Below are 24,282 nucleotides of genomic sequence, written 5' to 3'. Positions count from 1 at the left end.
AAATTTAGAACTCATGACCTCGTGGAGGCATCCATTTTGAATCTACTCCAAGCTGCAACAACTAGTGTCTGACTCCCTCTACTGGTCAGGATGATCACTAGCACTCTATCATTACAATTGGTAAGGCCATATTTGGAGTATTATGTGTAGTTTTGGTCACCTAATGACAAGAAAGTCATCAATAATGTTAGAAACAGAATTACCTTTAAAGAAATTGCTCGAGACAAAAATTGAGAACAAAGAACATTTATTGTACAACAATGCAAAGTTGGGTGCTTCCCCTTACCCTGGGAATACACACATACACTGGGGCTCACCCAACTTTTATACAGTCAATTTCAGTATCAGAATACCCTCCCCCTTACATTCTTCTGCCCCCTGGATGGGTTTGGCATAGGCAATCCTTCCTGCCTACGTGCAGTTTCAGTATACTTGGAGGACCAGGGGGTATCCTGTCGGTGTCCCTTCATGTTATTGTCCTTATTCACACCTTCCTGATTCTCGGGGCTACAGTCTCTTGGTATGCAGAGTTGGCTCATCCTGTCTAGGGTTGGCTAATTTAATATGTATAAATCTGTGTAAGGTTAGCTAATTAGAAATGTAGGACTTGGTACTTCTGTCTAGCGCTAGGAGACCCTTATCTGATCCAGACTACCTCAACTTCCTACATTCTATTGTACCTTACCACTCCTTATCTTAGTCTTATGGTGGCTCTTGTCACAAAGACTAGAAGATTCTTATGTTAATCGTGCTGACTCTGCTTTCCTGCATCCTAGTTTCCAAGCTCATCCTGTTTGTACTGGTTACAGCCATTAACTGATGTATGAATTTTAGTTTCTTTCATGTTCATAATTTTACATCAGTTTTCCCATCTCTCACAATCCTCACTTTACTTTTAGATCAGTAATACTGATCTTTCACCATGATGAGTGTTACTGATCTTTGGTTACTGGTCTCAGTGTGACTGATCCCCCCCTTCCTCACTTTTGTTTTAGATCAGTATTACTGATGCTGTAAAGTGTAAGGTGTTGTTTTTCCCAGCTGGTCAATAACCGAATTGTAGTCTCTGTGTCATTAGAGAGTTAAGGCTTTGGGGGGTAGTGTTAAAGTCTTAAGGTAGGGGAGCACCATAAAGGTCAGAGTAGCGAGTCCAGCTGCTATTAGGGTTGTGAGTATCAGGCTCCAGTTCTCAGTAAAGAGTCTAGTCCATCCCACATCAGTCCGAGGTTGCCAAGTCTGAACATGGGCATGGGCAGATTCTCGTTGAAGTCTTGAAGCAGTGTCTTTAACCGCCTGACTGTTGTAAGCATTGTCCTGAACAAGTCTTTGAGAAACGCTGCCTTCAGCAGCGAACGAGTAGCGAGAGTCAGGCGGTTCCGTTGAATCGTGGCTAGTATCTGACGTTCTCTTCAGCCCTGAACCCCAGGGCCACCGATCTCCGAAGGCTGTCTGGAGTCTGATATTGAGATGCCAAGCAGCTTTAGAGTACTGTAGCAGATCATGTTGTTTGTAACTGGTGCTCCCCTTCACGGAGTGATGAAAAGAGACCAAGCTGGGGGGGGATTGTTTCTTATCGTTTAACTTGTGTGTTGCAGCTTGTCTGCTAACATTAGCATGGGTATCATTGAACTTGTGAGTTGCAGCCTGTCTGTGTACATTAGCATATGTATTAACTCTCTCTCTCTGCGACATGTACAATCCTGACTACCATTCTGTCTGTCTTTGTCCCACCATGTCCTTTGTGCTATCGCTTTAAAACTCCTGTCTTTAATACCTGTGTAGGCTAAGATACAAATTAGATGTACTCCACTAAAGCTGTTCAGTTCAGTTCAGTTCCCCTGGTCCGTATTGGAATCCCTTGTTAACCCAAACCCCACTATGACTATACATTAAATCTATGCCCTGTCAACATTCTAAAGGAAAATAATTGTCACCTCTGCTGCCCCTATCTCAGGACATATACATTGTGAGTAATGTATTTCTCCAGAAATGGAGAAGCAACAATTAAACAATACAATAAATGGTAAAAACAACATTACGGCACTTTTTCACGGTGTAGTGTAACTTTCAGGTCAGAAGGATGAGGGCTGCACGCCAGGTTGAGGGTTGAGTCTGTGTGTCATGATGTTGTGGTTCGGAAGCTGGTTTGATTCTTTGAATGTGGGTCCAGCCTTTTTCTCTTGTTCGTACTGCGGTGTCTGTAATTAAAAGTACACAGTAGGGACCGTCCCAGGCAGGTTTTAGTTGATCCTCTTGCCATGCTTTTACATATAATCAATCACTAGATTTTAATAAAATGAATAACAATCTGACTTTCCTTTGTGTTAGTGTAAAAATTGTAAAATGAAACACAAACCATATTTCCATGGGTTTTGAATATGTTAGACCTTATTAAAATGCAGTTGGAGCTGCTTGTCTGTATGGGGCAACAACCCTCCAATTTGTTAGAGTGAGTACATAACAGACATTGCAGCACAAGAGCCCCTGCGAGAGAACTTGAAACATATTCAACCTTTAGTTCTGCCTTAAGTAAAATGCCTTGTGCCACAGCTCACAGGAGCTGGCCTTATTTAAAACAATCTGTAAAACAGGCACCAAAAAAATTTAAAAGATGTTCTTATGAAGATTGCACACACAATCATTTAAGTACAGGCTAGTTTCTATTATATTCCACTTAAAAGTTCTGCTGCATGAATCCTGGGGCTTGTGGAGTCATTATTGAATCAAGAAATATTGGTGCCATGAGCTACGCTGAACTATATGACTTTAAATATTAATGGAATACATAACCAAATTAAAAGGAAGAAACTACTAAATTTACTGAAAAAGGAAAAAATAGATATAGCATTTGTCCAAGAAACACACTTAACTGAATTTGAGCACAAGAAATTAAAGAGAGATTGGGTAGGACATGTAACAGCAGCATCGTATAATTCAAAAGCAAGAGGAGTGGCTATATTAATTAGAAAAAATGTGCCATTTAAAATAGAAGAGGAAATAATAGATCCAGCAGGGAGATATGTTATGATAAAATGTCAGATATATTCGGAGCATTGGAATCTACTTAATATATATTCACCTAACGAAGAAGATCAAAAGTTTATGCAAGATATCTTTTTGAAGGTAGCTAATACGCAAGGGAACATACTAATAGGAGGGGATTTCAATCTGAATTTGGATCCAAATATGGATAAAACTGGGAAAAAAATTAACAGAAAGAACAAAGTAACCAAATTTATAATTAAATCAATGCAAGAAATGAAACTTGTGGACATATGGAGGAAACAAAACCCAAAAGAAAAGGAATACTCATACTACTCAACTAGACATAAAACATACTCAAGAATAGACCTATTTTTGTTATCAGCTAGTATGCAGGATAGAGTAAGAAAAACAGAATATAAAGTGAGAATGCTATCGGACCATTCACCCTTAATACTGACAGTAAAGCTAGAGGACATCCCTCCAAGAATGTATAGATGGAGATTAAACCCCATGCTACTTAAAAGACAGGATTTTAGAGAATTTATTGAAAAACAATTAAAAATGTATTTTGAAGTAAATACGGAATCAGTGGAAGATAAGTTTATACTATGGGACGCAATGAAAGCATTCATTAGAGGGCAAATAATAAGTTATGTAACCAAGATGAAGAAGGACTACAATCAGGAAACAGAGCAGTTGGAAAGGGAAATAGTAAACATAGAAAAAAAATTAGCAATGAAGGAAGATACAACTAAAAGAAGAGAATTGGCGGATAAAAAAATAAAATATGAAACATTACAAACATATAAGGTGGAGAAGAATATAATGAAGACAAAACAGAAATATTATGAACTAGGTGAAAAAACACACAAAATCTTAGCATGGCAGCTTAAGACAGAGCAAACTAAGAAAATGGTATTGGCAACAAGGAAAAAAGACAAACAAATTACATATAATCCGAAAGAAATTAAGGAAAACTTCAGAGAATTCTATGAACAATTATACCGAACTGAAAACGAAGGGAAAGAAGGGAAAATAGATGAATTTTTGACTAAAATTGAACTACCAAAACTACAAATAGAGGAACAAAATAAATTAACAGAACCATTTGGAACAGTAGAAATACAAGAGATAATAAAAAAATTACCAAATAATAAGACACCAGGAGAGGATGGACTCCCAATAGAATTCTACAAAACATTTAAAGACCTATTAATACCGCCCCTCCTGGATGTAATCAACCAGATTGATGAGACACAAAACTTACCAGATTCATGTCTTTGGCTTGGCTTCGCGGACGAAGATTTATGGAGGGGGTAAAAAGTCCACGTCAGCTGCAGGCTCGTTTGTGGCTCACAAGTCCGATGCGGGACAGGCAGACACGATTGCAGCGGTTGCAAGGGAAAATTGGTTGGTTGGGGTTGGGTGTTGGGTTTTTCCTCCTTTGCCTTTTGTCAGTGAGGCGGGCTCTGCGGTCTTCTTCAAAGGAGGTTGCTGCCCGCCAAACTGTGAGGCGCCAAGATGCACGGTTTGAGGCGCTATCAGCCCACTGGCGGTGGTCAATGTGGCAGGCACCAAGAGACTTCTTTAGGCAGTCCTTGTACCCTTTCTTTGGTGCACCTCTGTCACGGTGGCCAGTGGAGAGCTCGCCATATAATACGATCTTGGGAAGGCGATGGTCCTCCATTCTGGAGACGTGACCCATCCAGCGCAGCTGGATCTTCAGCAGCGTGGACTCGATGCTGTCGACCTCTGCCATCTCGAGTACTTCGACGTTAGGGGTGTAAGCGCTCCAATGGATGTTGAGGATGGAGCGGAGACAACGCTGGTGGAAGCGTTCTAGGAGCCGTAGGTGGTGCCGGTAGATGACCCATGATTCGGAGCCGAACAGGAGTGTGGGTATGACAACGGCTCTGTATACGCTTATCTTTGTGAGGTTTTTCAGTTGGTTGTTTTTCCAGACTCTTTTGTGTAGTCTTCCAAAGGCGCTATTTGCCTTGGCGAGTCTGTTGTCTATCTCATTGTCGATCCTTGCATCTGAAGAAATGGTGCAGCCGAGATAGGTAAACAGGTTGACCGTTTTGAGTTTTGTGTGCCCGATGGAGATGTGGGGGGGCTGGTAGTCATGGTGGGGAGCTGGCTAATGGAGGACCTCAGTTTTCTTCAGGCTGACTTCCAGGCCAAACATTTTGGCAGTTTCCGCAAAGCAGGACGTCAAGCGCTGAAGAGCTGGCTCTGAATGGGCAACTAAAGCGGCATCATCTGCAAAGAGTAGTTCACGGACAAGTTTCTCTTGTGTCTTGGTGTGAGCTTGCAGGCGCCTCAGATTGAAGAGACTGCCATCCGTGCGGTACCGGATGTAAACAGCGTCTTCATTGTTGGGGTCTTTCATGGCTTGGTTCAGCATCATGCTGAAGAAGATTGAAAAGAGGGTTGGTGCGAGAACACAGCCTTGCTTCACGCCATTGTTAATGGAGAAGGGTTCAGAGAGCTCATTGCTGTATCTGACCCGACCTTGTTGGTTTTCGTGCAGTTGGATAATCATGTTGAGGAACTTTGGGGGACATCCGATGCGCTCTAGTATTTGCCAAAGCCCTTTCCTGCTCACGGTGTCGAAGGCTTTGGTGAGGTCAACAAAGGTGATGTAGAGTCCTTTGTTTTGTTCTCTGCACTTTTCTTGGAGCTGTCTGAGGGCAAAGACCATGTCAGTGGTTCCTCTGTTTGCGCGAAAGCCGCACTGTGATTCTGGGAGAATATTCTCGGCGACACTAGGTATTATTCTATTTAGTAGAATCCTAGCGAAGATTTTGCCTGCAATGGAGAGCAACGTGATTCCCCTGTAGTTTGAGCAGTCTGATTTCTCGCCTTTGTTTTTGTACAGGGTGATGATGGTGGCATCACGAAGATCCTGAGGCAGTTTACCTTGGTCCCAACAAAGCTTGAAAAACTCATGCGGTTTGGCATGCAGAGTTTTGCCGCCAGCCTTCCAGACTTCTGGGGGGATTCCATCCATACCTGCTGCTTTGCCACTTTTCAGTTGTTCGATTGCCTTATATGTCTCATCCAGGGTGGGAACCTCATCCAGCTCTAGCCTTAGGGGCTGTTGAGGGAGCTGGAGCAGGGCGGAATCTTGGACTGAGCGGTTGGCACTGAAAAGAGATTGGAAGTGTTCTGACCATCGGTTGAGGATGGAGATTTTGTCGCTGAGGAGGACTTTGCCGTCTGAGCTGCGCAGCGGGCTTTGGACTTGGGGTGAGGGGCCGTACACAGCCTTTAGAGCCTCGTAGAAACCCCTGAAGTCGCCAATGTCCGCGCTGAGCTGTGTTCGTTTGGCGAGCACGGCACACGAACCATGGGTGTAAAGGGTGGGGCCAGTACTGCGCGCACTGCACTCCACCTAAAAGCTCCTTTGCGCAGGCCCGAGGACAGGTCCACGTCCTCCCCCTCCACGTCCTCCCCCTCCACGTCCTCCCCCTCCACGTCCTCCCCCTCCACGTCCTCCCCCTCCACGTCCTCCCCCTCCACGTCCTCCCCCTCCACGTCCTCCCCCTCAAAAGATGCTCACAAACTCAAGCTAGCATGCTGGAACATCAGAACCATGCTAGACAAGGCTGACAGCCACCGACCTGAACGTCGGTCTGCCCTCATTGCACATGAACTCCTCAGACTTGACATCGACATAGCAGCTCTTAGTGAAGTCCGCCTGGCAGATGTAGGCAGCCTCCAAGAACGCGGCGCGGGCTACACACTCTACTGGTCTGGCAAGCCTTCGGATGAACGACGCCTATCTGGTGTAGGCTTCATGGTCAAGAGCTTCATTGCCTCCAAACTCGAAAACCTTCCGACAGGCCTCTCGGACCGAATCATGTCCATGCGACTCCCACTTCAAAACAAGCGTCACATCACCCTCATCAGTGTCTATGCTCCAACCCTCCAGGCGGAACCAGCAGAAAAGAACAAGTTCTACACCGACCTGCGCAACCTCATCCAACGTACCCCTACAGCCGACAAGGTTGTCATCCTGGGCGACTTCAACGCTCGTGTCGGCAAAGACTCAGAAACCTGGCCAGGAATCCTGGGCAAGCATGGCGTCGGCAAGTGCAACGACAATGGGCGCCTCCTGTTGGAGCTCTGCGCAGAACAGCGACTTGTCATTACAAACACCCTTTTTCAGCAGAGGGACAGCCTTAAGACCACCTGGATGCATCCCCGATCCAAACACTGGCACCTCCTGGACTACATCCTGGTGCGAGAAAGTGACAAACAAGATGTGCTCCACACCAGGGTCATGCCTAGCGCGGAATGTCACACTGACCACCGGCTGGTTCGCTGCAAGATCAACCTTCACTTCAAGCCAAAGCCCAGGAACAATAAAGCCCCCAGAAAGAGGTTCAATGTTGGAAACCTGCAGTCAGACGAAGCGAGAGGAAACTTCCAGGCAAACCTCAAAGCAAAGCTCGACGTTGCAACCCGCCTCACGGACCCGTCCCCTGAAACCCTCTGGGATCAGTTGAAGACTACCATACTGCAATCCACTGAAGAGGTACTGGGCTTCTCCTCCAGGAAAAACAAGGACTGGTTTGACGAAAACAGCCAGGAAATCCAGGAGCTGCTGGCAAAGAAGCGAGCTGCCCACCAGGCTCACCTTACAAAGCCGTCCTGTCCAGAGAAGAAACAGGCCTTCCGTCGCGCATGCAGCCATCTTCAGCGCAAACTCCGGGAGATCCAAAATGAGTGGTGGACTAGCCTCGCCAAACCAGATTCATGTAAAACAGCAATAATTACAGTGATACTAAAACAAGGGAAAGATCCACTCTCACCAGCGTCATATAGACCAATATCTTTGCTAAACACAGATTATAAGATAATAGCTAAACTATTAGCAAACAGATTAGCAGAACAGGTACCGAAAATGGTAAATTTAGACCAAACTGGATTTATCAAAAAAAGACGCACAACAGACAATATTTGTAAATTTATTAACTTAATTCATGCAGTAGAAGGAAATAAAGCACCTGCAGTAGCAGTTGCTTTAGACACAGAGAAGGCCTTCGACAGAGTAGAATGGAATTATTTGTTCAAAGTATTGCAAAAATTCAGTTTACCGGAGAAGTATATTAATTGGATTAAAGCATTATATAAGGGACCGTTAGCGAAAGTGACAGTAAATGGACATGTATCAAAGCAATTTAACTTAAGCAGGTCAACGCGGCAGGGTATCACCGTTATTGTTTGCGCTAGCTATAGAACCACTAGCAGAATTGATAAGAATAGATAATAATATAAAAGGAATAAAAATAAAAGACAGGGAATATAAAATCAGTCTATTTGCGGATGATGTGATAGTGTACTTAACAGAACCAGAACTATCAATAAAAGAATTATATAAGAAATTGAAGGAATATGGAGAAGTGTCGGGATACAAGATAAACGTAAATAAAAGTGAAGCAATGCCTATGAATAACGCGGATTTCTCAAAATTTAAGAAGGAATCCCCATTCAGATGGCAAATGCAGGCAATAAGATACCTAGGTGTACAAATAAACAAAAATCTAGGCCAATTATATAAACTCAATTACAATCCACTAATGAAAAAATTACAGGACGATTTAGAGCATTGGAAAGAGCTACCACTAACACTGATAGGAAGGATAAACTGTATTAAAATGAACAATTTTCCAAGGATACTATACTTATTTCAGGCATTGCCAATACAACTGACAGAAAAATTCTTCAAAGAGTTAAAGAAAATAATAAGGAAATTTTTATGGAGAGGGGGGAAACCGAGGATAGCACTAGATAAATTAACAGAATGATATAAACAAGGAGGCTTACAATTGCCAAACTTCAAAAATTATTATAGAGCCGTACAATTAAGATACCTATCAGATTTTTATCAAACAAGGGAAAAACCAGACTGGACGAGATTAGAATTAGATAAAATAGGGGAAAAGATACCTGAACACATATTATATAAATGGGACGAAAAATTGGTACAACATAGAACTTCTCCAGTATTACACCATCTCCTCAATATTTGGAAAAAGATTCATGTAGAAAGAAATAAAACAAATTATCAATTACCAAAACTAATATTGACGCGAAATAAGCTACTCCCTTTTACAATAGACAACCTTTCCTTTAGAAAATGGGAAAAAAAAGGGATTAAAAGAATAGAAAATTGTTTTTCAGGAAGTAGATTCTTATCCTTTGAACAAATGAGAGATAAGTACAATATAACTGGAGATACAGCACTGGCATATTACCAACTGAGATCCAACTTGAAAGATAAATTAGGAAGCAATTTGAGTTTACCAGAGGGAAGTAACCTTGAATATGTGACTACAGATACAATGTTAATCAAAAGATTTATAACAAATATGTATATTAAACTGCAAGAAAAGGAGAATAAGGAAACAAATGGTAAAACTAAACAAAAATGGGAACAAGATTTAAATATAAAGATAAAAAAGGAAACATGGGAGAAATTATGTTCTGGAACGATGAGAAATATAAGAAATACGAGGCTACGTATGATACAATATAATTGGTTACACAGACTATACATTACACCGCAAAAGTTAAATAAATGGGACCCAACAGTATCTGATAGATGTTTTCAATGTGAAAAAGAAAGGGGAACAACAATTCATGCAATCTGGACATGTGAGAGAGTAGAAAAATTTTGGGATGATCTCAATCAGATATTAAATAAAATAACAGAAAACAATATACCAAAGAATCCAGAGATCTTTCTCCTAAGTAACATAAAAAATAAAGAATTTGGAATTGACTTGGAGGATGCACAAAAAAAGATTTGTTAAGATAGCCCTAGCCGTAGCAAAAAAATGTATTATGTCAACCTGGAAATTGGAAGATAATTTGAAAATACAACAATGGTATATAGAAATGAATAAATGTATTCCATTAGAAAAAATAACATATAGTTTAAGAAATAATATTGAAATATTCGAACAAGTATGGGAGCCTTACATTAAATACAATAGCGAAAACCTACCGGGAACAAACATTACCTAAGTTGATGGAAGGAGAAGAGAAGAAAAGAATGGACTCAGTAGAATTTCTGGTGTATTTTTGTTGAATGACAACATTGTCTGACTGGCTTAATGCAACCTAGATTGTATACCTAAAATGGATGAGAGTGGGGGGTGGGGGGGTGGCTTGGGAGGAGGGGGGGGGGAGAGAAAAAGTCACTGTATATGTGTGAAAAAAGAAAAAGTGTATATCATGGCTAATGTGATTTATGGTGTGAAAAATAAAAAATTTAAAAAAAAAAAAAATATTGGTGCCATGCCAATCTCATTCTAACATGCCAATTTCTCCAGTCCTTAAGTCAAGATGTCCTGAGGCAGTTTACCTTGGTCCCAACAAAGCTTGAAAAACTCATGCAGTTTGGCATGCAGAGTTTTGCCGCCAGCCTTCCAGACTTCTGGGGGGCTTCCATCCATACCTGCTGCTTTGCCACTTTTCAGTTGTTCGATTGCCTTATATGTCTCATTCAGGGTGGGAACCTCATCCAGCTCTAGCCTTAGGGGCTGTTGAGGGAGCTGGAGCAGGGCGGAATCTTGGACTGAGCGGTTGGCACTGAAAAGAGATTGGAAGTGTTCTGACCATCGGTTGAGGATGGAGATCTTGTCGCTGAGGAGGACTTTGCCGTCTGAGCTGCGCAGCGGGCTTTGGACTTGGGGTGAGGGGCCGTACACAGCCTTTAGAGCCTCGTAGAAACCCCTGAAGTCGCCAATGTCCGCGCTGAGCTGGGTTCGTTTGGCGAGGCTAGTCCACCACTCATTTTGGATCTCCCGGAGTTTGCGCTGAAGATGGCTGCATGCGCGACGGAAGGCTTGTTTCTTCTCTGGACAGGACGGCTTTGTAAGGTGAGCCTGGTGGGCAGCTCGCTTCTTTGCCAGCAGCTCCTGGATTTCCTGGCTGTTTTCGTCAAACCAGTCCTTGTTTTTCCTGGAGGAGAAGCCCAGTACCTCTTCAGTGGATTGCAGTATGGTAGTCTTCAACTGATCCCAGAGGGTTTCAGGGGACGGGTCCGTGAGGCGGGTTGCAACGTCGAGCTTTGCTTTGAGGTTTGCCTGGAAGTTTCCTCTCGCTTCGTCTGACTGCAGGTTTCCAACATTGAACCTCTTTCTGGGGGCTTTATTGTTCCTGGGCTTTGGCTTGAAGTGAAGGTTGATCTTGCAGCGAACCAGCCGGTGGTCAGTGTGGCATTCCGCGCTAGGCATGACCCTGGTGTGGAGCACATCTTGTTTGTCACTTTCTCGCACCAGGATGTAGTCCAGGAGGTGCCAGTGTTTGGATCGGGGATGCATCCAGGTGGTCTTAAGGCTGTCCCTCTGCTGAAAAAGGGTGTTTGTAATGACAAGTCGCTGTTCTGCGCAGAGCTCCAACAGGAGGCGCCCATTGTCGTTGCACTTGCCGACGCCATGCTTGCCCAGGATTCCTGGCCAGGTTTCTGAGTCTTTGCCGACACGAGCGTTGAAGTCGCCCAGGATGACAACCTTGTCGGCTGTAGGGGTACGTTGGATGAGGTTGCGCAGGTCGGTGTAGAACTTGTTCTTTTCTGCTGGTTCCGCCTGGAGGGTTGGAGCATAGACACTGATGAGGGTGATGTGACGCTTGTTTTGAAGTGGGAGTCGCATGGACATGATTCGGTCCGAGAGGCCTGTCGGAAGGTTTTCGAGTTTGGAGGCAATGAAGCTCTTGACCATGAAGCCTACACCAGATAGGCGTCGTTCATCCGAAGGCTTGCCAGACCAGTAGAGTGTGTAGCCCGCGCCGCGTTCTTGGAGGCTGCCTACATCTGCCAGGCGGACTTCACTAAGAGCTGCTATGTCGATGTCAAGTCTGAGGAGTTCATGTGCAATGAGGGCAGACCGACGTTCAGGTCGGTGGCTGTCAGCCTTGTCTAGCATGGTTCTGATGTTCCAGCATGCTAGCTTGAGTTTGTGAGCATCTTTTGAGGGGGAGGACGTGGAGGGGGAGGACGTGGAGGGGGAGGACGTGGAGGGGGAGGACGTGGAGGGGGAGGACGTGGAGGGGGAGGACGTGGACCTGTCCTCGGGCCTGCGCAAAGGAGCTTTTAGGTGGAGTGCAGTGCGCGCAGTACTGGCCCCACCCTTTACACCCATGGTTCGTGTGCCGTGCTCGCCAAACGAACACAGCTCAGCGCGGACATTGGCGACTTCAGGGGTTTCTACGAGGCTCTAAAGGCTGTGTACGGCCCCTCACCCCAAGTCCAAAGCCCGCTGCGCAGCTCAGACGGCAAAGTCCTCCTCAGCGACAAAATCTCCATCCTCAACCGATGGTCAGAACACTTCCAATCTCTTTTCAGTGCCAACCGCTCAGTCCAAGATTCCGCCCTGCTCCAGCTCCCTCAACAGCCCCTAAGGCTAGAGCTGGATGAGGTTCCCACCCTGGATGAGACATATAAGGCAATCGAACAACTGAAAAGTGGCAAAGCAGCAGGTATGGATGGAATCCCCCCAGAAGTCTGGAAGGCTGGCGGCAAAACTCTGCATGCCAAACCGCATGAGTTTTTCAAGCTTTGTTGGGACCAAGGTAAACTGCCTCAGGATCTTCGTGATGCCACCATCATCACCCTGTACAAAAACAAAGGCGAGAAATCAGACTGCTCAAACTACAGGGGAATCACGTTGCTCTCCATTGCAGGCAAAATCTTCGCTAGGATTCTACTAAATAGAATAATACCTAGTGTCGCCGAGAATATTCTCCCAGAATCACAGTGCGGCTTTCGCGCAAACAGAGGAACCACTGACATGGTCTTTGCCCTCAGACAGCTCCAAGAAAAGTGCAGAGAACAAAACAAAGGACTCTACATCACCTTTGTTGACCTCACCAAAGCCTTCGACACCGTGAGCAGGAAAGGGCTTTGGCAAATACTAGAGCGCATCGGATGTCCCCCAAAGTTCCTCAACATGATTATCCAACTGCACGAAAACCAACAAGGTCGGGTCAGATACAGCAATGAGCTCTCTGAACCCTTCTCCATTAACAATGGCGTGAAGCAAGGCTGTGTTCTCGCACCAACCCTCTTTTCAATCTTCTTCAGCATGATGCTGAACCAAGCCATGAAAGACCCCAACAATGAAGACGCTGTTTACATCCGGTACCGCACGGATGGCAGTCTCTTCAATCTGAGGCGCCTGCAAGCTCACACCAAGACACAAGAGAAACTTGTCCGTGAACTACTCTTTGCAGATGATGCCGCTTTAGTTGCCCATTCAGAGCCAGCTCTTCAGCGCTTGACGTCCTGCTTTGCGGAAACTGCCAAAATGTTTGGCCTGGAAGTCAGCCTGAAGAAAACTGAGGTCCTCCATCAGCCAGCTCCCCACCATGACTACCAGCCCCCCCACATCTCCATCGGGCACACAAAACTCAAAACGGTCAACCAGTTCACCTATCTCGGCTGCACCATTTCATCAGATGCAAGGATCGACAATGAGATAGACAACAGACTCGCCAAGGCAAATAGCGCCTTTGGAAGACTACACAAAAGAGTCTGGAAAAACAACCAACTGAAAAACCTCACAAAGATAAGCGTATACAGAGCCGTTGTCATACCCACACTCCTGTTCGGCTCCGAATCATGGGTCATCTACCGGCACCACCTACGGCTCCTAGAACGCTTCCACCAGCGTTGTCTCCGCTCCATCCTCAACATCCATTGGAGCGCTTACACCCCTAACGTCGAAGTACTCGAGATGGCAGAGGTCGACAGCATCGAGTCCACGCTGCTGAAGATCCAGCTGCGCTGGATGGGTCACGTCTCCAGAATGGAGAACCATCGCCTTCCCAAGATCCTGTTATATGGCGAGCTCTCCACTGGCCACCGTGACAGAGGTGCACCAAAGAAAAGGTACAAGGACTGCCTAAAGAAATCTCTTGGTGCCTGCCACATTGACCACCGCCAGTGGGCTGATAACGCCTCAAACCGTGCATCTTGGCGCCTCACAGTTTGGCGGGCAGCAACCTCCTTTGAAGAAGACCGCAGAGCCCACCTCACGAACAAAAGGCAAAGGAGGAAAAACCCAACACCCAACCCCAACCAACCAATTTTCCCTTGCAACCGCTGCAATCGTGTCTGCCTGTCCCGCATCGGACTTGTCAGCCACAAACGAGCCTGCAGCTGACGTGGACTTTTTACCCCCTCCATAAATCTTCGCCCGCGAAGCCAAGCCAAAGAAGTCAAGATGTACTGAATAGCATCTGGTACAAGATCTGTGAGTTATTAATGATATTATTATTCTTATGCACCCAATTGTTCTGAACTATGCCACCAATTTAAATCATATTCCACCTATTGCAGTACTCACACAGCACCATAGACCAGTCCGCAGGTTTATTTCTCCATTAAGCTGAATCCAGTTGCGCAGGGTTTACCTCCGTGATTATTTACAATGTAACTTCCGCACTACCGGATTTAAATATAAACCTGATGAATGGGGGGGAAAGTTATCATGAATTAAATAACAGCGGCAACACAGATAAATTGTGCTGAGGCATTAATTTCACTCCGGGGGTAAATGCACCAGAGAAATGAATGATTAAACTTATGGGAATCCCCAGAGGTATCTATTCTCCAGAGGTGGGTGATCTTTAAACTCACGGACCTTGACTGCTGAATGTGTAGAAGAAATGTATTAAATCTATTGATAGGGCTCCATACCTCTAACTGCAAGACAAGACCTGAAGCCTCAATTTCAAGTGAACAGCATACAATTCATTAGAGCCACAACATGCTTAAAGGGACATGCACACTCCCCCTTCAACTGGCTGATCCAGCCACTTTACACATCAGATCCTTTCTTTATCTCACATACACTTAAAGTTAAGATGTATAGAACTCACCCTATTTGCGCAAACATTTCTCCCTACAAATGTTATAACATCACTCAACTCTCAGGTACTCCCTGTGCATTTGAATACAATTTATTTCATAAATTGGAATTAACTGGTAGTTAAATTCGCTCATTCTACAGTATTGATAAATGATCATTTATGACATTTAAATTTTAGCATGAATTTTAATCAATATTGGTCAGTGACTGAAGTGGGAAGTCGTGATTTATGAAATTATCTCTGGTCTCTACTCTCCCACTCCCGGCACTTCTCCCAACATTCAGGAGCTGGCACACAGTCCCTGCCTTTTTCATGTTACTCATCTACTATTCCTTTAACTGCTTGCATCAAAATGTTAGCCTTTGCTTTCTGCTTATCCTCAGATGTCTGGACAAATGCTTTTTGTGTGATCTGTAGAAGCTGGGTTATTCCCTGCTCATGCCAATTTTCTGTCTTTTGTAATTTTCTTCTAATGTCTGGGGCTGAGTTGGTAACAAAATCTGTTAGTACCAATTGTTCCCCTGCTGGGGATTCTATGTCGAGACCTCCATATTGTATATATATTTGGTCCCAAAAATTGGTCTAACTGTTCGGCACATCCCTGGGGATCTTCTATCAGGGAGGTCAGTTCTTTCTTAAAGTTACGCACTTCAGTACTGGTCAGGGGCACATTTACGAAACCGAGACCCTCTCCCACGGGAACTTCCCGCAGTGGTCTCATCCAGTTGGTTTCTGGCTTATTAGGTCTGGGTTCCTGCTCCCTGGGAAATGATTCAAAGGGTTCTGCCCTTTCTTCCTGAAGAGTCTCAGACTGTTCTGAATTAAAGTTACCTCTCTCTCCTGTCAACAGAGGTGGTAATCGAGTCCTTTGTGAGCGAGTCATCATACCACTCCTATTCTCTTCTCTTTTCTCTAGCTGTGGGGGAGGAGGGGAAGGTGCAGAAGGGTAGGGCATAGGAGGGGGAGGAAAGATAGGAGCCGCCATAGGAGGAACATAAGGTGGAGGGAGGGAATGTAAGCACATCCCACCCTTGTGGTTCAGGGACAAAAGGTTCCTCCTCTCTCTTGTCCTTGTACTCTTTTTCTTTCAAAACCAATTGATCCCCTGAGCCACCAGGCTGCATATTCCCTGCTCTCTAGGTTATCTCTCTGGTTTTGATAGAGCCAGATGTTCAAAGCTTGACACATCCAGTAATCCTCGGATCCGAGCTTTGGCCAGTACACGGAGCTCCCTTTAATCGGGTATTTAACCCAGTCCCTACCATGGTCAGTTTGTCCTTTCCACGGGTCCTTCCCGTGCCCCACTCAGATAACATCAACGCGGGCGGGCTGTACGTAGTTATCTGATTCTCACATCCTTTACCAGGACTCTCTTCCTTGCTACCCATACTTCCCATACTGATAGGCAAGTAAAATTCCTCTTACCGGGTTCCAGTAGCAAGGCTCTAATGCGCTTCCTTCCGTCGTTTGTTCTCAATGCCTCTTCTCGGATATCACTCGCTTCTTCCACTGACCAGCCACCCGTCGTCCGTGAGTCCAGCTGAATCAGCTGGGGTGCACCTACTCTCGTCGTCGGGCACTCTGTCAGTGGAGGGAGTGTGATCCCGGACGAGCCCCCATTTGTTAGAAACAGAATTACCTTTAAAGAAATTGCTCGAGACAAAAATTGAGAACAAAGAACATTTATTATACAACAATGCAAAGTTGGGTGCTTCCCCTTACCCTGGGAATACACACATACACTGGGGCTCACCCAACTTTTATACAGTCAATTTCAGTATCAGAATACCCTCCCCCTTACATTCTTCTGCCCCCTGGATGGGTTTGGCATAGGCAATCCTTCCTGCCTACGTGCAGTTTCAGTATACTTGGAGGACCAGGGGGTATCCTGCGGGTGTCCCTTCATGTTATTGTCCTTATTCACACCTTCCTGATTCTCGGGGCTACAGTCTCTTGGTATGCAGAGTTGGCTCATCCTGTCTAAGGTTGGCTAATTTAATATGTATAAATCTGTGTAAGGTTAGCTAATTAGAAATGTAGGACTTGGTACTTCTGTCTAGCGCTAGGAGACCCTTATCTGATCCAGACTACCTCAACTTCCTACATTCTATTGTACCTTACCACTCCTTATCTTAGTCTTATGGTGACTCTTGTCACAAAGACTAGAAGATTCTTATGTTAATCGTGCTGACTCTGCTTTCCTGCATCCTAATTTCCAAGCTCATCCTGTTTGTACTGGTTACAGCCATTAACTGATGCATGAATTTTAGTTTCCTTCATGTTCATAATTTTACATCAGTTTTCCCATCTCTCACAATAGGATAGAAAGAGTGCAGAAAAGATTTACTAAGCTGTTGCCCAGACTTCAGGAACTGAGTTACAAGGAAAGGTTAAATATCTTAAGACTTTATTCCCTGGATCATAGAAGAATGCGGGGAGATTTGATAGATGTATTTAAAATTATGATGGGTATATCAAAGTAAATGTAGATAGACATTTTCCACTGAGGGTAGGTGAGTTACAAAGCAGAGAGCATGGGTTAAGAGTGAAAAGGTAAAAGTTTAGGGAGAACATGAGGGTAAACGTCTTCACACAGAGAGTGGCGGCAGTGTGAAACGAGCTGCCAGGTGAGGTGGTGAGTGTGGGCTCAATTTTAATATTTAAAAAGAATTTGGACAGGTACCTGGATGTGAGAGGAGTGAAGGGCTATGGATTGGGTGCAGGTCAGTGGAGCTAGGCAAAAAAAAAAGATTAGTCACAGACTAGAAGGGCCGAAGAGGCCAGTTTCTGTCGTCGAGACTTTGTCACTGGTCGCTGCTGTGCACAGAAAGAACCCTCCACCATCATCTTCTCTGGATCCCAACAGATCGCACATATCCTTGGTGGAACTTTGCCAAAAGCTTCACTAAAATTCGTGTACAGCACACAATTGCAATACTTTTATCAAGACTTACTCACCTCCTCCAAAATTTCAAACACTTAGTCAGGCAGGATCTCCTCACATTGACTGTTCCTGACGAATTTCCTCTCTCTGTAAGTGAAGATTGAATCCCATTTCTCACCAATGTTTTGAATATTTCCCCCCTCACAGATTCTCCTGCCTGTAATTTACCCGTTTTATGCCCGCTGCTCTTCTGGAACAGATGTACTGCATCACACAATCTTTTTATGTGGTGCACAAAATATGTGAACTAAGCTTCAGTAAAATTTCACCAAGCTCAGCTCCCCTGGTAACAAAAGTGATTTTTACCTTTAATTGATTTTTATTCCCTTATTTTCTTATTAAAAAGTGCTGGTCCTGAAATGTGTTGTAATTTCTCCAAGTCTGGACCATCCAATAAATTCCATTTTCTCATGGTAAATAAATCAGCTCCTCATTGATCGACAATTGAAAAAAGGTCGATTTGACAGGTTTAAAGAACAAAATGGGGAAGGAAAAACATCCTATTTTTCAGGGGTCTCAGAATTTTCCCAGGTTAACAACCTTTCCTCGGGCAGGGGGAGTTGTTTAATGATGGACCCGGTCATTTTCGGGGGGGAACCATATGTGCGGGACGGTGTTGGCGTCATCGGATTTCAACCGGAAACAGTTCTCCAAATACCCGGAGACACTTCCGGTGGGGGACATGTGTGGGGAATGAGAGTGAAACGGTCTTGGGTGAAGCTCGAGCTCGATTCGCGGAGAAGGAGCAGCAGCGGCCGGGTCGCAGGTGATTGACTGAAGGTGGGGGTTCGCTTTACTGGTGGGTTGACTGCCGTTCCTCCCTTTTATCTGCCATCGTATCTGTGAGTCCTGCTCGGGTTCTGTCTCTCCCCCCCACTCCCTCCCTCCCTCCCACACGTTTGTCCCCAGCATCGGTCCCTCCTCCCTCCCTCCCACCCACACATTAGCCCCCAGCCTAAGGCCCTCCTCCCTCCCCTCCCATTCATCGCCCCCATCCTCGGTCCCTTCCCCTACCTCCTTCCCACTCATTGCCCCCATCCTTGGTCCCCTCCCTCCCACCCACCTACCCACCCACCCACCCACCCACCCACTCATTGCCCCCATCCTCGGACCCATCCCTCCCACCCACCTACCCACCCACCCACCCACCCACCCACTCATTGCCCCCATCCTCGGACCCATCCCCTCCTTCACTCCCACTCACCCACTCATTGCCCCCATCCTCGGACCCATCCCCTCCCTCCCACCCACTCACCCACTCATTGCCCCCATCCTCGGACCCATCCCCTCCCACCCACCCACCCACCCACTCATTGCCCCCATCCTCGGACCCTTCCTTCCCCCCCCTCCCTCCCTCCCACCCACCCACCCTCTCATTGCTCCCATCCACCCACCCTCTCATTGCCCCCATCCTCACTCCCTTCCCCTCCCTCCCTCCCACTCATTGCCCCCATCCTTCCCCTCCCTCCCTCCCTCCCTCCCACTCATTGCCCCCATCCTTGCTCCCTTACCCTCCCTCCCACTCATTGCCCCATCCTTGCTCTCCCCTCCCTCCCATTGCCCCATCCTCTTCCCCCTCCCTCCCACACATTGACCCCCTTTCCACACTGTCCCCCTCACTCCCACTCATTGGACGCAATCCATGCTCTCCCCCTCCTTCCCAATCATTGCCCCCATTCTCTCTCTCCCCTCCCTCCCACCCTCCCACTCATTATCCCCAGCCTCTGTCTCTCCTCCCTCCCTCCCACGTTTCGCCCAGCCTCTCTCTCTCCCCTTCCCTCCCACTCATTGCCCCCAGCCTCTGTCTCTCCTCCCTCCCTCCCTCCCACATTTCCCCCAGCCTATGTCTCTCCCCTTCCCTCCCACTCATTGCCCCCAGCTTCTGTCTCTCCTCCTCCCTCCCTCCCACACATTGGCCCCGAGCCTCTATCTCGCCCCCTTCCTCCCACACATTGGCCCTCAGCCTCTGTCTCTTCCCCTCCCACCCACACATTGACCCCCAGCCTCTGTCTCTCCCCCTCCCTCCCACACGTTGGCCCCCAGCCTCTGTCTCTCCCCCTGCCTCCCACACGTTGGCCCCCAGCCTCTGTCTCTCCCTCTCCCCCTCCCTCCCACACGTTGGCTCCCATCCACACTCTCCCCCTCCCTCCCACACGTTGGCCCCCATCCACTCTCTCCCCCTCCCTCCGACACATTGGCCCCCATCCACTCTCTCCCCCTCCCTCCCACACGTTGGCCCCCATCCACACTCTCCCCTCCCTCCCACGCACGCCCCTCCCTCCCACGCACGCCCCTCCCTCCCACGCACGCCCCTCCCTCCATCGCACGCCCCTCTCTCCCCCGCGCACTGGCCCCTCCCTCCCCGCGCACTGGCCCCTCCCTCCCCGCGCACTGGCCCCTCCCTCCCCCGCGCACTGGCCCCTCCCTCCCCCGCGCACTGGCCCCTCCCTCCCCCGCGCACTGGCCCCTCCCTCCCCCGCGCACTGGCCCCTCCCTCCCCCGCGCACTGGCCCCTCCCTCCCCCGCGCACTGGCCCCTCCCTCCCCCGCGCACTGGCCCCTCCCTCCCCCGCGCACTGGCCCCTCCCTCCCCCGCGCACTGGCCCCTCCCTCCCCCGCGCACTGGCCCCTCCCTCCCCCGCGCACTGGCCCCTCCCTCCCCCGCGCACTGGCCCCTCCCTCCCCCGCGCACTGGCCCCTCCCTCCCCCGCGCACTGGCCCCTCCCTCCCCCGCGCACTGGCCCCTCCCTCCCCCGCGCACTGGCCCCTCCCTCCCCCGCGCACTGGCCCCTCCCTCCCCCGCGCACTGGCCCCTCCCTCCCCCGCGCACTGGCCCCTCCCTCCCCCGCGCACTGGCCCCTCCCTCCCCCGCGCACTGGCCCCTCCCTCCCCCGCGCACTGGCCCCTCCCTCCCCCGCGCACTGGCCCCTCCCTCCCCCGCGCACTGGCCCCTCGCTCCCCCGCGCACTGGCCCCTCGCTCCCCCGCGCACTGGCCCCTCGCTCCCCCGCGCACTGGCCCCTCGCTCCCCCGCGCACTGGCCCCTCGCTCCCCCGCGCACTGGCCCCTCGCTCCCCCGCGCACTGGCCCCTCGCTCCCCCGCGCACTGGCCCCTCGCTCCCCCGCGCACTGGCCCCTCGCTCCCCCGCGCACTGGCCCCTCGCTCCCCCGCGCACTGGCCCCTCGCTCCCCCGCGCACTGGCCCCGCGCTCCCCCGCGCACTGGCCCCGCGCTCCCCCGCGCACTGGCCCCGCGCTCCCCCGCGCACTGGCCCCGCGCTCCCCCGCGCACTGGCCCCGCGCTCCCCCGCGCACTGGCCCCGCGCTCCCCCGCGCACTGGCCCCGCGCTCCCCCGCGCACTGGCCCCGCGCTCCCCCGCGCACTGGCCCCGCGCTCCCCCGCGCACTGGCCCCGCGCTCCCCCGCGCACTGGCCCCGCGCTCCCCCGCGCACTGGCCCCGCGCTCCCCCGCGCACTGGCCCCGCGCTCCCCCGCGCACTGGCCCCGCGCTCCCCCGCGCACTGGCCCCGCGCTCCCCCGCGCACTGGCCCCGCGCTCCCCCGCGCACTGGCCCCGCGCTCCCCCGCGCACTGGCCCCGCGCTCCCCCGCGCACTGGCCCCGCGCTCCCCCGCGCACTGGCCCCGCGCTCCCCCGCGCACTGGCCCCGCGCTCCCCCGCGCACCGGCCCCGCGCTCCGGCCCCGCGCACTGGCCCCGCGCACTGGCCCCGCGCACTGGCCCCGCGCACTGGCCCCGCGCACTGGCCCCGCGCACTGGCCCCGCGCTCCCCCGCGCACTGGCCCCGCGCTCCCCCGCGCACTGGCCCCGCGCTCCCCCGCGCACTGGCCCCGCCCTCCCCCGCGCACTGGCCCCGCCCTCCCCCGCGCACTGGCCCCGCGCTCCCCCGCGTACTGGCCCCGCGCTCCCCCGCGCACTGGCCCCGCGCTCCCCCGCGCACTGGCCCCGCCCTCCCCGCGCACTGGCCCCGCCCTCCCCGCGCACTGGCCCCGCCCTCCCCCGCGCACTGGCCCCGCCCTCCCCCGCGCACTGGCCCCGCCCTCCCCCGCGCACTGGCCCCGCCCTCCCCCGCGCACTGGCCCCGCCCTCCCCCGCGCACTGGCCCCGCCCTCCCCCGCGCACTGGCCCCGCCCTCCCCCGCGCACTGGCCCCGCCCTCCCCCGCGCACTGGCCCCGCCCTCCCCCGCGCACTGGCCCCGCCCTCCCCCGCGCACTGGCCCCGCCCTCCCCCGCGCACTGGCCCCGCCCTCCCCCGCGCACTGGCCCCGCCCTCCCCCGCGCACTGGCCCCGCCCTCCCCCGCGCACTGGCCCCGCCCTCCCCCGCGCACTGGCCCCGCCCTCCCCCGCGCACTGGCCCCGCCCTCCCCCGCGCACTGGCCCCGCCCTCCCCCGCGCACTGGCCCCGCCCTCCCCCGCGCACTGGCCCCGCCCTCCCCCGCGCACTGGCCCCGCCCTCCCCCGCGCACTGGCCCCGCCCTCCCCCGCGCACTGGCCCCGCCCTCCCCCGCGCACTGGCCCCGCCCTCCCCCGCGCACTGGCCCCGCCCTCCCCCGCGCACTGGCCCCGCCCTCCCCCGCGCACTGGCCCCGCCCTCCCCCGCGCACTGGCCCCGCCCTCCCCCGCGCACTGGCCCCGCCCTCCCCCGCGCACTGGCCCCGCCCTCCCCCGCGCACTGGCCCCGCCCTCCCCCGCGCACTGGCCCCGCCCTCCCCCGCGCACTGGCCCGGCCCTCCCCCGCGCACTGGCCCCGCCCTCCCCCGCGCACTGGCCCGGCCCTCCCCCGCGCACTGGCCCGGCCCTCCCCCGCGCACTGGCCCGGCCCTCCCCCGCGCACTGGCCCGGCCCTCCCCCGCGCACTGGCCCGGCCCTCCCCCGCGCACTGGCCCCGCCCTCCCCCGCGCACTGGCCCCGCCCTCCCCCGCGCACTGGCCCCGCCCTCCCCCGCGCACTGGCCCCGCCCTCCCCCGCGCACTGGCCCCGCCCTCCCCCGCGCACTGGCCCCGCCCTCCCCCGCGCACTGGCCCCGCCCTCCCCCGCGCACTGGCCCCGCCCTCCCCCGCGCACTGGCCCCGCCCTCCCCCGCGCACTGGCCCCGCCCTCCCCCGCGCACTGGCCCCGCCCTCCCCCGCGCACTGGCCCCGCCCTCCCCCGCGCACTGGCCCCGCCCTCCCCCGCGCACTGGCCCCGCCCTCCCCCGCGCACTGGCCCCGCCCTCCCCCGCGCACTGGCCCCGCCCTCCCCCGCGCACTGGCCCCGCCCTCCCCCGCGCACTGGCCCCGCCCTCCCCCGCGCACTGGCCCCGCCCTCCCCCGCGCACTGGCCCCGCCCTCCCCCGCGCACTGGCCCCGCCCTCCCCCGCGCACTGGCCCCGCCCTCCCCCGCGCACTGGCCCCGCCCTCCCCCGCGCACTGGCCCCGCCCTCCCCCGCGCACTGGCCCCGCCCTCCCCCGCGCACTGGCCCCGCCCTCCCCCGCGCACTGGCCCCGCCCTCCCCCGCGCACTGGCCCCGCCCTCCCCCGCGCACTGGCCCCGCCCATCCACGCCCTCCCCCTCCCTCCCACTCATTTCCCCCGCCTCTGTCTCTCTCCCTCCCACCCACACATTGACCCACATCCACGCTCTCCCCCTCCCTCCCACTCATTGAACCCCATCCTCGGTCCCTTCCCCTCCCTCCCACTCATTGCTGCCATCCTCGGTCCCTTCCCCTCCCTCCCACTCATTGCTCCCATCCTCGGTCCCTTCCCCTCCCTCCCATTCATTGCTCCCCAGCCTCTGACTCTCCCCCTCCCTCCCACACATTGGCCCCCAGCCTCTGTTTCTCCCCCTCCCACCCCCCTCCCTCCCACACATTGGCCCCCATCCTCTGTCTCTCCCCCTCCCTCCCACACATTGGCCCCCATCCTCTGTCTCACCCCCTCCCTCCCACACAGTGTCCCCCAGCCTCTGTCTCACCCCCTCCCTCCCACACATTGGCCCCCAGCCTCTGTCTCTCCCCCTCCCTCCCACACATTGGCCCCCAGCCTCTGTCTCTCCCCCTCCCTCCCACACATTCGCCCCATCCACACGGTCCCCCTCCCTCCCACCCACACATTGACCTACATCCACGCTCTCCCCCTCCCTCCCACTCATTGAACCCCAGCCTCGATCCCTTCCCCTCCCTCCCACTCATTGCTCCCATCCTCGGTCCCTTCCCCTCCCCTCCCACTCATTGCCCTCATCCTCGGTCCCTCCCCTTCCTCCCACTCATTGGCCCATCCTCGGTTCTCCCCTCTGCCTTTCCACTCGCCCTTCCCTTATTAGTTTCTTCTGTTCTTTCTCTTCATCAACACCATTCATATTGCACTGCTATGACTGATTATCCCTTTCTCCTCAACCTGCACTTTGAAGTTCGAAATTCCTCATTGTCATTTGCATAAAATATACAAAAATGGTCTGTGTGCCGGTTAGT

General features: G+C 52.0%; 1 protein-coding gene and 1 long non-coding RNA gene across 4 annotated transcripts in view; one reads left to right on the top strand and one right to left on the bottom strand.

Annotated features, from left to right (window-relative positions):
• Positions 1 to 230: 230 nt before the first annotated feature.
• LOC138760006 (uncharacterized) lies at positions 231 to 18,426 on the bottom strand. The gene is made up of 3 exons (XR_011355320.1): positions 18,125 to 18,426; positions 17,833 to 17,905; positions 231 to 2,198 (listed from the first exon to the last, which is right to left on the bottom strand). It is a non-coding gene; the product is annotated as an uncharacterized lncRNA (long non-coding RNA).
• Positions 18,427 to 18,481: 55 nt separating this feature from the next.
• dhx37 (DEAH (Asp-Glu-Ala-His) box polypeptide 37) overlaps positions 18,482 to 24,282 on the top strand; it is a 63,485-nt gene continuing 57,684 nt past the window's right edge. The window contains exon 1 of one of the 3 annotated variants that reach the window (XM_069933203.1): positions 18,482 to 18,584. The gene's annotated coding sequence lies outside the window, so the exon portion shown is untranslated. Of the gene's footprint in view, positions 18,618 to 24,282 lie in introns of all 3 variants that reach the window. The other 2 variants (XM_069933202.1, XM_069933201.1) reach the window with 2 other exon arrangements.

This window comes from Narcine bancroftii, chromosome 4 (assembly GCF_036971445.1).
Source record: "Narcine bancroftii isolate sNarBan1 chromosome 4, sNarBan1.hap1, whole genome shotgun sequence".
Lineage (NCBI taxonomy): Eukaryota > Metazoa > Chordata > Chondrichthyes > Torpediniformes > Narcinidae > Narcine > Narcine bancroftii.
Note: the sequence above shows the minus strand (reverse complement) of the source record. Positions and strands in the feature narration are given on the sequence as shown.